Below are 11,676 nucleotides of genomic sequence, written 5' to 3' on the forward strand. Positions count from 1 at the left end.
GGATCACCACAACATGAGGAACTGTATTAAAGGGTCGCGGCATTAGGAAGGTTGAGAACCACTGGAAGGGATAGGAAATTTCACTGGGGGCCTCTGATATCAGTTCACGATTTTAACCATTTTTGTCATGTGTTTGTAAAGAAGCAGCAGCAATAATTGTTTTAAAAGTAGTAACTTTTGTTCTCTATTGTAAAAGGTTGACTTTGGGTTATTTTAAAGAGTTAAAAAATAAACTCTTTTAGCATAACGATGACTATCAATCTGTTTAAAGATTAGCTCATAATATTATTTGCTAAAAAATAAAATGGGAAACAATTTTTGTTAATTGAATACAGTTCAGCTAAAGTACCCTAAAAGTCTGCATGCAATATAAGTTCATTTTCTCAAGTTATAAGTATCTATGGAAATTACAAATTAGAACATATTCTGGAGCAGAACAATGTTGCTATTTAATACCATTGATCTTTGGGCATTTTCCTAGCAGTAATGATGGATTTGCTAGATATTACTATCCTCTCTTTTTCTTCAGTCTTTTTTCTTTAAACTTTTACAAAGTATTACAGATGTCTACCTTCCCCCCCCCTCCCCCTTCACCTGGTTCCTGCCTGCCCCAGGCCTTTATTTTTAAATAAATTTCACTATTAAAAAATAACACAGCGAGTCTCATCACAGCCAATATTCTTATACAGTCTAGTCGTGAAATGAATGTTTATATTGCTTCAAACAGTTTAAACCTAAAGTTTGAGACCATACCTTCATGTTTGTACCTGTAGTCTGTGTCCATAGGTAATGCATATATGCATTTAATTCTCTGGTTAATCTCTTCCCAGGCCCTTTCCCCACTTCATCAGTCTGTTCTACGTTTCCATGCCTCTGGTTCTATTTTATTCATCAGTTTATTTTATTCATTAAATTCCTTATTTATTTTGATTTTTAGGTTCAATTGTTGATAGACATGCATTTATTGCCATTTTGTTCATTTTTTAAAGGCACATTTAATTAATATCAAGAGTGCAATATCAAAGGCCCAAAATATAATGAAGGAACACATTCCCCCATTAACACCAATGACAATGCTGTTTCAACAGGTGCCTGTTGAATGGAATGGGGATTTAATAAATTTCACTATTAACCCTTTGCGGTCGTATTAAATTTGGACATGGGTGTCGTACTGGTCAGAATTAATTTCCATTGAAAGAGCAGGGATACATAACATGCAAGATTATGAAGGATCAACAAGATTTATTAATTCTTTTTTGGAACTACGTCACTGCTAGTAGAATCACTACAAACGTTATCACTTTCTACGTCAGAGTCAGTATTCAAGGTGCCAAAATAAAACTCTTCATCGTGACTTTCAGATTCGCAGTACACTTCTTTCGGTAACTTTCTTTTTGCCATGTGGAGTACTATTTTGAAATATCTTAACAAGCGAGAATGCCTAATTACAGTTAAACGTAATCTGTAACGCTTTATTTGAAATTCTGCGAAGTATCTCCGAAGCTTGTCGATTTCTTCACTCTCAAAAGGCGATGGACTCGCCACGGTGTTTTGCATGGCGAGTGTGGAACGACCGCGTTTGTTTATATTGAGTTTCGATATCTCCGATTTGTCCGGGCAATGTTTTGGTTGGTGACAAGGTCGCTTAGACACTTAAGAGCTTTCAGAGAAATTATGAACTGATACATGAATGAACAGAGTTAAGATTCGTACGGTTCCTTGCTGTGGTGGCTGAGAGCAGACATACGACCGGAACGGAAAAAAGCTTTGGTGGCTGAGAGTAGACAAACGACCGCAAAGGGTTAAAAAATAACACAGCAAGTCTCATCACAGCCAACATCCTTATACAATCTAGTCGCGAAATGAATGTTTATATTGCTTCAAACAGCTTAAACCTGAAGTTTGATACCACACCTTCATGTTTGTACAGTCCTCAGTAAGATTATCTACAGTATTAGCAACCATTCAAAGAACAGACCATTGATTCAAACCACATTGATATAAGGCTCAATCAAGTAATAGAGACCCCAAAATGAAATGGTTAAATATATGAACTACTTGGACTGATATCTATTAAGTAGTTTCTTAGCAAATAAAACCTAAAATGCAAAGCTCACCTCATTTGAGTTTTGACCAAGAAGTTCAACAACAATCATGGATTCCACAGTCTTATTGGCAAAACTGATGTACAGTGTCTCTAAGTCGCTATGCTCAAGGTCAAGAGCCATGCATATCCCATTTTTACATTTTACTGGAATTTTACATGTTCAGTTTATGATTTTAAATGTCTAGGTTTTCATTCCTCCAAACTGTCTGAAGACAGTGTGCCACAGACTTAAGACTTGTTTCTCCCTCTATTTTTTCAAACAGCAACATTTCTCAGGTGTCTACATGTCCGAGGAGGGGAATTTTTCAGAGGCGGCCACTTCTTCGGAACAGCCCAACGCCATCAGGCCTTTGAAGCAAGGGGAGGGGGAAGAGAAAAAAGCCGAAACGCAAGGTTCATCCGGTAAGTTTTACATTAACCATTACAAGCTGGATAGGATAAGAATGTGGCTTTTTTGGCTCAAAAAGTCTGAGTCTTGGTGTGGAAACGAGTACTTGGCTGTCCCACCACAGCTTTCTCCTGGTGCTACGGTCAGGGAAGTCTGGACTGAGGAGTATGATTTGTTTACCTATGAGGCATAAACTTCCAGGCACCCAGTGCATTTTGGGCTTGTTCCATCTACCTTTCACTTTTAGGAAAAACAAGTTGATGGCATGGTCTACCACTGTTGATCTCCGTTGGCTGACACTGGGCTGCTGGCCTTGCTTGAGGTACTAAATTTGAGCAGTTCTCCTTGCATCTCTTGCTCCTCGGTTGCTGATCGCATTACAAGGATGTTTTCCATCCGTGCAGACTCGTGCTGCTGTTGCTTTAGTATTTCTTCCCACTCCCGTAAGCCAGTTACATCATTAGAGTATAGGTCTGTGTACTTTCCCTCCAAAGCTTGCACATATGCTTCATACTGTTTCCATCTTAAAGTTAAAATTAACTCATCTCGTGCCATAACTTTGCAGTCTGTCTCACTCAGGCGAACCTTTATGGGAAGAGGTTCCTCCTTGGTCCTCTGGAATCCTCTCCAGCCGGAGGCTGCGCCAGTGCTGCCCAGCGCCCCCCCACCCCACACCCCCTGCCGACCCCCGTGCTCCCTTGTTCATATTTTTGATCTTTTATTTCTTTTTCTTAAAGAACACCCTTTAACATTTCATGTAATAATAGTTTGGTGGTGATGAACACCTTTAGCTTCTCCTTGTCTGGAAAGCTCTTTATCTGACCTTCAATTCTAAATGGTACCTTTGCTGGGGAGAGTAATCTTGGTTGTAGGTCCTTGCTTTTCATCACTTTGAATATTTCTTGCCACTCCCTTCTGGCCTGCATAGTTTCTGTTGAGAAATCAGCTGACAGTCGTGTGGGCGCTCCCTTGTAGGTAACTAAATGATTTTCTTTTGCCGATTTTAAGATTCTCTGTCTTTAACCTTTGGCATTTTAATTATAATTTTAATATATTTTTAATGAATTAGCAGCAATAATTGTTAAAAGTAGTAACTTTTGTTCTCTATTGTAAAGTTTGGCTTTGGGTTATTTTACTTGCAAGATAAAGGGTTAAAAAGTAAACAGCATGAGTATATTTTAATCTGTTTAAAGATTAACTCTTAATATTATTTACCAAAAATAAAATAGGAAAAAACTTTTGTTAATTGAATACAGTTCAGCTAAAGCACCCTAAAAGTCTGCTTGCAATATAAGCTAATTTTCTTAAGTTTTAAGTGTCTGTGGAAATAAAAAATACAAACCAATTCAAATTAATACATATTCTAGAGCAGAATAATTTTGCTGTTTAATATAGTTGATTTTTGAACATTTTCCTAGTAGTAATGATGGGTTTGATAGATATTACTATCCTTTTTTTTTTTAACCTAAAAATACTTACTTTTGAAGACCATTCATTAATTCATCACAAATTCCTAAATCAACAAAATTTAGGAAACATTGACTTTATTTCAATGCCTATGTTGGTGCTAGGAAGATATGCTGTACACAAGTAACTCTTTTAATTCTTACACCAAAAATAGTTTTTTAATTTTAAAGCTTAAATAAATTATGTAAAACTATCCAATTCAACTTAGTAGACAAGTATAGAGTTCCTATTATGTGTAGTACATAATGCTGTATGCTATGGGAGATAAGAGGATGAATGAGATCACACTCTGTCTTTGAGGTGTTTTCTTTCTTTTTTTTCTTTTTGTTCCTTTCGCTCCTTTTTATTTCCCCGCCTCCTTCTCTCCCCCAACCTTTCCCTCCTCCGGCTTTTTCTTCTGGTGGCTACCTCGATGGAGTCTGAGCCTTAGAGGTGTTTTCAATCTAGGGGAGAAAGAATTACAAAAAATAAATAATAATTACACCCTTTCCTCATAGCTTAATTCATCGTGAACAAATTCCTTTCATCCTCAATGTGTTTGATGAATTTCTCCTCATATTAGGACTTACGTTTATATTTATCTAAACTTAAGAAGGAAGTGAAGCTTTGCCCATTTTTTCTTAAAGAACAGGACCTTGGTTCAAAAATTGAGGTAGACGTTGAGCAGTCAAATAGTTGAAGGCTGCCAGTGGACCAACCATAGGCCTCACAGCTGGAGGCATATTGAAGCAGGACCTGAGTGTGGCATCTTCGGGTTTACCACAGAACTCTTTTATTTATTTATTTAAATTTTGTTTTATTGCTTAAAGTATTACAAAGAGTATTACATATGTCTCCTCCCCACCCCCCTTGACATTCCCCCAGCTTCCCTTACCCCCCAGTGTCTGTGTCCATTGGTTATGCTTATATGCATGCATACAAGTTCTTCGGTTGATCTCTTACCCGGCCTCCCCCCCACCCCCCCCATCCGCCACCAACCCTCCCCGGGCTTCCCGCTGTAGTTTGACATTCTGTTCAATGCTGCTCTGCCTCTGTATCTATTTTTGATCATCAGTTTATAATGGTCTTTATTATCCATAAATGAGTGAGATCATGTGGTATTTTTCTTTCATTGACTGGCTTATTTCACTTAGCATAATGCTCTCCAGTTCCATCCATGCTGTTGCAAATGGTAAGGATTTCTTCTTTTTTACAGCAGCATAGTATTCCATTGTGTAGATGTACCACAGATTTCTAATCCATTCATCTGCTGATGGGCACTTAGGCTGTTTCCAAATCTTAGCTATGGTAAATTGTGCTATGAACATAGGGATGCATATATCCTTTCTGATTGGTGTTACCACAGAACTCTTACAAATTGAGAAGAGAAAGGCATTCGATCCAATGGAAACTTAGGCAAAACACATGTATAGACAATTTACTGAAGACTAAGTCCAAATAGCCAAGAAACATTTGAAAGAATGCTTAGTAGTCTGCAAAGTGAAAATTAAAATACCAATGGAATATAGTTTATAGCTATAATATAAGCAGAAATGACTACAGTACCCATTAAAGTAGAATGTGAAGTGGTGTGATTATTTGGGAAATCTAACATTTATCTATTAAAATAAAAAATACATATACCTTTAGACCCAAAAATTCTACTCCTAGAAGTCTACTTGGTGGAAATTAAACAACTGGTTCATAAATACATGTGTACAAAAATGATTACTCCAACAATGTAGTGGTGAAAAACTACAGAAAGAAATTGAATTCCCTAAATAGAGCAATACCCCAATAAATTATGTTATATCCATACCATGGAATATTATGCATTTATTTAAGAGAATGAATTTGTTGATATTGTAGATGAGATGGTGGGATTCTTATAAAGTATTATTGAATGAGAAAAGGAAGACTATCAAATATTTCCACCCGTCCCACTTTTTAAAAATAAATAACAAAAACATTCTATGTGTTATGTACATATATATGAATGTAGGCCAAAACTGAAAAGGTGCATGCTAGGTTGATAATTTGAGTTACTTTGCAAGGAGTGGGAAGGTTGATGTGGGTGGAGAAGGAGAGAAATGTGCAAGGTATGTAAAAGGAGTTAAGAAAAAGGTGTACCAAGGTTGAGGTTTGATTCCAAGTCAGGGCACATGCCAGGGTTGCCGGCTCAATCCCCAGTGTGGGGTGTGTAGGAGGCAGCCAATCAATGATTCCCTCTCATCATTGATGTTTCTCTCTCTCTCTCCCTCTCCCTTCCTCTCTAAAAAAAAAATTTTTTTAAGCATGCGTATAATTGTATTTATGTTATCATTTCTAAACCTAATAAGAAAGGCAAAATCAGGGGCTAACACAGTTTGCAGGAAAGAAATATGACAAAAATGTCAAGAAATAGAAATAACTATACATAATTTTACTGGATATAAAAAAATTTAGTTTTTATTTGTTTAGTAAATGTTTATTTGTTATATAAATCAAACAGTATTTGACTATTTGAGTCAATTGCATGGTTGTGAAAAACATAGGGCTTAGCCCTAGCTGGTTTGGCTCAGTGGATAGAGCGTTGGCCTGTGGACTGAAAGTCCCAGGTTTGATTCCAGGCAAGGGCACATGCCTGGATTGTGGGCTCGATCTCCAGTGTGGGGCATGCAGGAGGCAGTTGATCAGTGCTTCTCTCTCATCATTGATGTTTCTATCTCCCTCTCCCTCTGAAATCAATAAAAATATATTAAAAAGATCGGACCTTTAGTAAATGTATGTGCCTATCAGGAGAGGCTAGCTTATCTCAGTAATAAATGACCCCCAAATCCGAGGGGCTTACCAGAAAGGCTGCTTTATTGCTCATGTTACACATCCACTATAGGTTGGTTTGATCTCTACTCCATGCTGTTTTCACTCAGGATCCAGCTTCTATTTGATACCCATTAATCTTGTGGCAGAGAAAGAGATGTCATGGTTAAGCATATGCTGGCTCTTAAAGCATCTGTTTAGAAGGGGCTCTTCCACTCATCTTTCACTGGCCAACCAAGTCACGTGGCTGAGCCTGCTGTCAATGGGATGAGGATGTATACCGTTCCCACAGGGAGGTCAGTAAACATCTCCCCTGAGTATGAAGATCTGCGTCAGGACAGAGTGTTAATGAAGTATTTCCATGTAATCTTAGTGAATGTTATTAAAGCTTGGTGAATGAGAGAATTACATGAGAGAAAAAAATATATTTTTATAATTAAATAAAAGCTATTTTCTCACCTATTGGGTGCACAAGAAAGAAATACTTCTTTGACTTTAGTTTCAATCACAGATCACAAACTATCCTTTACATATTCAGAAAAGAAACAAATGAAAACCGTTTTAATCCATATTTTGAAGCTAGGAAAAGTTAAAGTAGATAAAGGGGTAAGATTCAATTTTACCCACATATTTTATTTTTCTGAAGTTAGAATTTACACCAGAATTTATGTTGATGAGAAGTATATCATTTATCAAAAATCAGAAAAAGATTCCTTCCTTTAGAAATGACAGTATAAAAATAATAGTATTTGGTACTTTTTTCCCCCCTAGAGTTTTAAGTATTTGCTCATAAAGAATATTCCAAGTCAATTATATATGCAGCTATCAGTTTGGTTATTAAAATACCACTTTGGCTAGAAGAAGATTTAAAAAAGGCTCTCTAACGTCTCATTTATACCATATGTAGCATTCTACCATGTTTTTAAAATTATTTTTATGTAGTATTCTACCATGTTTTTTTTTTATCCCACTTCACAGTTTAAGTTTGCTGCTGTGTAGTAATACAGATGATTCCTGCAATATGCTTTATTTTCCAAACCTTTCAAAAACAATTGTGACATTATCTGAAAAGCTTCACCAGTACATTTTATATAGAGCAGACTAGAGGCTCAGTGCATGAAACTTGTGCACTGGTAGGGTCCTTAGTAGCTGCCAGCTGGGGCCTCCCTATCTTCCCCCCGCTGACCCCGCCCCCTGGCCGAACTCCTGGTCGAGGGGACAATTTGCATACTACCCTTTTATTATATAGGATAATGGCGGAAGTCCCAAGTGCAGTTCAACAGCTGTGGGTTAAGGGCAGAAGCAGCTGCATCCTTGATCAGTTATATGAGTCAGTGAGGGCGAGAATTGTGAGGTTCTCACAGGGGTTAATGCTAGCAATCTAGCTTTCACCAGACCCTTGGCATCAGATGGAATTTTTTTAAAAGAAAGGACTCACTTTTTTAATTTTTATTTTAAATCTTTATTGTTCAGATTATTACAGTTGTTCCTCTTTTTTTCCCCCCCATAGCTCCCCTCCACCCGGTTCCCACTCCACCCTCTGCCCTTACCACCCCACCCCCCACTGTCCTCATCCATAGGTGTATGATTTTCGTCCAGTCTCTTCCCGCACCCCCACACTCCCATACCCCTTTCCCCCCAAGAATTGTCAGTCCACTCCCTTTCTATGCCCCTGATTCTATTATATTCACCAGTTTATTCTGTTCATCAGATTTTTTTATTCACTTGATTTTTAGATTCGCTTGTTGTTAGATATGTATTTGTTGTTCATAATTTTTATCTTTACCTTTTTCTTCTTCTTCCTCTTCTTTTTTTTTCTTTCTTTTTTTAAAATATATTTTTATTGATTAAGATATTACATATGTGTCCTTGTCCCCACGTTACCCTCTACTCTCCCCCCCCCCCACTCATGCCCTCACCCCCCTGTTGTCCGTGTCCATTGGTTATGCCTATATGCTTGCATGTAAGTCCTTTGGTTGATCTTTCCCCCTTACCCCCACCCTCCCCTACCCTCCCTCCAAAGCCCGACATTCCAATCAATGCCTCTCCGTCTCTGGATCAGTCCTTGTTCATCAGTTTATGTTGTTCATTATATTTCACAAATGAGTGAGATCATGTGGTATTTATCCACTCTCCAGTTCCATCCATGCTGTGACAAATGGTAAGAGTTCCTTTTTCTTCTTCCTCTTCTTAAAGAATACCTTTCAGCATTTCATATAATGCTGGTTTGGTGGTGATGAACTCCTTTAGCTTTTTCTTATCTGTGAAGTACTTTATCTGACCTTCAATTCTGAATGATAGCTTTGCTGGGTAAAGTAATCTTGGTTGCAGGTTCATGCTATTCATCACTTTGAATATTTCTTGCCACTCCCTTCTGGCCTGCATGGTTTCTGTTGAGAAATCAGCTGACAGTCGTATGGGTACTCCCTTGTAGGTAACTGACTGTCTTTCTCTTGCTGCTTTTAAGATTCTCTCTTTGTCTTTTGCTCTTGGCATTTTAATGATGACGTGTCTTGGTGTGGTCCTCTTTGGATTCCTTTTGTTTGGGGTTCTCTGCGCTTCCTGGACTTGGAAGTCTATTTCTTTCACCAGGTAGGGTAAGTTTTCTGTCATTATTTCTTCAAATAGGTTTTCAATATCTTGCCCTCTCTCTTCTTCTGGTACCCCTATAATTCTGATGTTGGTACGCTTGAAGTTGTCCCAGAGGCTCCTTACACTATCTTCATATTTTTGGAATCTCTTTTCTTTTTTCTTTTTCGGGTGGGTATTTTTTGTGTCTTTGTATTTCAAATCTTTGACTTGATTCTTGGGATCCTCTTGTCTGCTGTTGGATCTCCGTAGATTATTCTTTATTTCAGTCAGTGTATGCTTAATTTCTAGTTGGTCCTTTTTCATGTCCTCCATGGTCTCACTATACTTATTGAGGGACTCATTAAATTTATCAGCGGTTTCCATAAAATTCTTGAAAAACCTTATAAACGTGGCCTTGAACTCTATATCCAGTCGTTTGTTTTCCTCCATTTCTGCCATTTGTGACCTGTTTCGTTGTCTCCGCATTTTGGCTGCTTCCCTGTGTTGATAGAGTGGCTTTGTGTGCTAGGTGTCCTGTAGGGCCCAGTGGCTCAGCCTCCCCAGTTACCTGAGGTGGACACTCTTGGTGCACCCCTTTGTGGGCTTTGTGCACAGTCTTGTTGTAGCTATGCCTTGGTTGTTGTAGGATCACTGGGAGGAATTGACCTCCAGGGCAATTGGCAGTGAGAATCAGCTGTGTCTGCAGTGGGAGAACTTCTGTGCTGGAGACACCCTTCTGGGGCAAGACTTGCTTCAGTGGGGCTTTGGTGCTCACTGAGACTGCACCCTGAGTGTGTCCCTTATGGATCTGAGGAGTTGTGATCTGGATGGTCCCCCTCTGACCACTGGGTACAGTGGCTCTTGGATCTAAGGAGGTGCTAATTTAGCCTCTGCCTGAGGTTACACAGCAGGAACTACGAAGAGAACTGCAGAATCCCCTTCCTTTTTTTTGGAGTTTGGAAGTGCCCTGATGATGCTCAGCTGTGTAGCAATGCAAGCCGCTGTGGGGCCTTGGGCCTTCTCTTGGAAGCTCTGGGTCTATCTGGCTCGGCTGTGGTTAGGTAATTACAGGTTGCAAATGGCCGGGGCATTCATATGCAAAAGCCTCTGCCGCAGCCTGGGCGGGGCAGGGTCTCAAGGAATCAAAGGGCGGAGAAAGCAGCTATGGCGGAGCCTCAGCCCCGCCCTAAGGAGTCGCGAGTCCCAGTGTCCCGGCAATGGCTGCAAGCACCTCTGAGGGAAAGCCGCTCTCAAGCTCGCCCGCTGCCAGACAGTCCAGTATCTCCCCGTATGAGTCCTGGGTCCCCAGAGACTTCCTGGAACCGGATTTCAGAGCCGTGGGGAGCTTGTGTCTCCCTCCGGATTAAAAAAGACAGCCGCGTCCTCAGGTGCCAGACCCTTTCCGCACACGCGCGCGCGCGAGCCCTCGTACCTCTGCACTCCAACTCCGCAGCTCCTCCCGCTCTCAGTGTGCTTTTCTTTCCTTCTAGTTGTAGAATTTACACTCAGCCAGCCCTCCTGTAGTTCTGGATGATGTCCACCTTGTGTTTTTGATGCATTTATCGATTGTTGTGGGAAGCAGCAATTTCCTGGTGTTTATCTATGCCGCCATCTTAGTTTCTCCCTTCTTCCTCTTCTTAAAGAATACCTTTCAGCATTTCATATAATACTGGTTTGGTGGTGATGAACTCCTTTAGCTTTTTCTTATCTGTGAAGTACTTTATCTGACCTTCAATTCTGAATGATAGCTTTGCTGGGTAAAGTAATCTTGAATGTAGTTTCTTGCTTTTCATCACTTGGAATATTTCTTGCCACTCCCTTCTGGCCTGCATGGTTTCTGTTGAGAAATCAGCTGACAGTCGTATGGGTACTCCCTTGTAGGGAACTGACTGTCTTTCTCTTGCTGCTTTTAAGATTCTCTCTTTGTCTTTTGCTCTTGGCATTTTAATGATGATGTGTCTTGGTGTGGTCCTCTTTGGATTCCTTTTGTTTGGGGTTCTCTGCGCTTCCTGGACTTGGAAGTCTATTTCTTTCACCAGGTAGGGGAAGTTTTCTGTCATTATTTCTTCAAATAGGTTTTCAATATCTTGCTCTCTCTCATCTCCTGGCACCCCTATAATTCGGATGTTGGTACGCTTGAAGTTGTCCCAGAGTCTCCTTACACTATCTTCGTATTCTTTTTTCTTTTTGTTTTTCCGGTTGGGTGTTTTTTGCTTCTTCGTATTTCAAATCTTTGACTTGATTCTTGGGATCCTCTAGTCTGCTGTTGGATCTCTGTATAACATTCTTTATTTCAGTCAGTGTATGCTTAATTTCTAGTTGGTCCTTGTTTATATCCTCGAGGGTCTCACTAGACTTATTGAGG

At 39.5% G+C, this 11,676-nt stretch overlaps 1 pseudogene; it reads right to left on the reverse strand.

Moving 5' to 3' along the window:
* Positions 1–2,387: 2,387 nt before the first annotated feature.
* Positions 2,388–6,795, reverse strand: LOC118661460 (annotated as a pseudogene).
* Between the last annotated feature and the right edge of the window lie 4,881 nt (positions 6,796–11,676).

The sequence above is a fragment of the Myotis myotis genome, unplaced genomic scaffold, assembly GCF_014108235.1.
Source record: "Myotis myotis isolate mMyoMyo1 unplaced genomic scaffold, mMyoMyo1.p scaffold_m19_p_8, whole genome shotgun sequence".
Taxonomy (NCBI): domain Eukaryota; kingdom Metazoa; phylum Chordata; class Mammalia; order Chiroptera; family Vespertilionidae; genus Myotis; species Myotis myotis.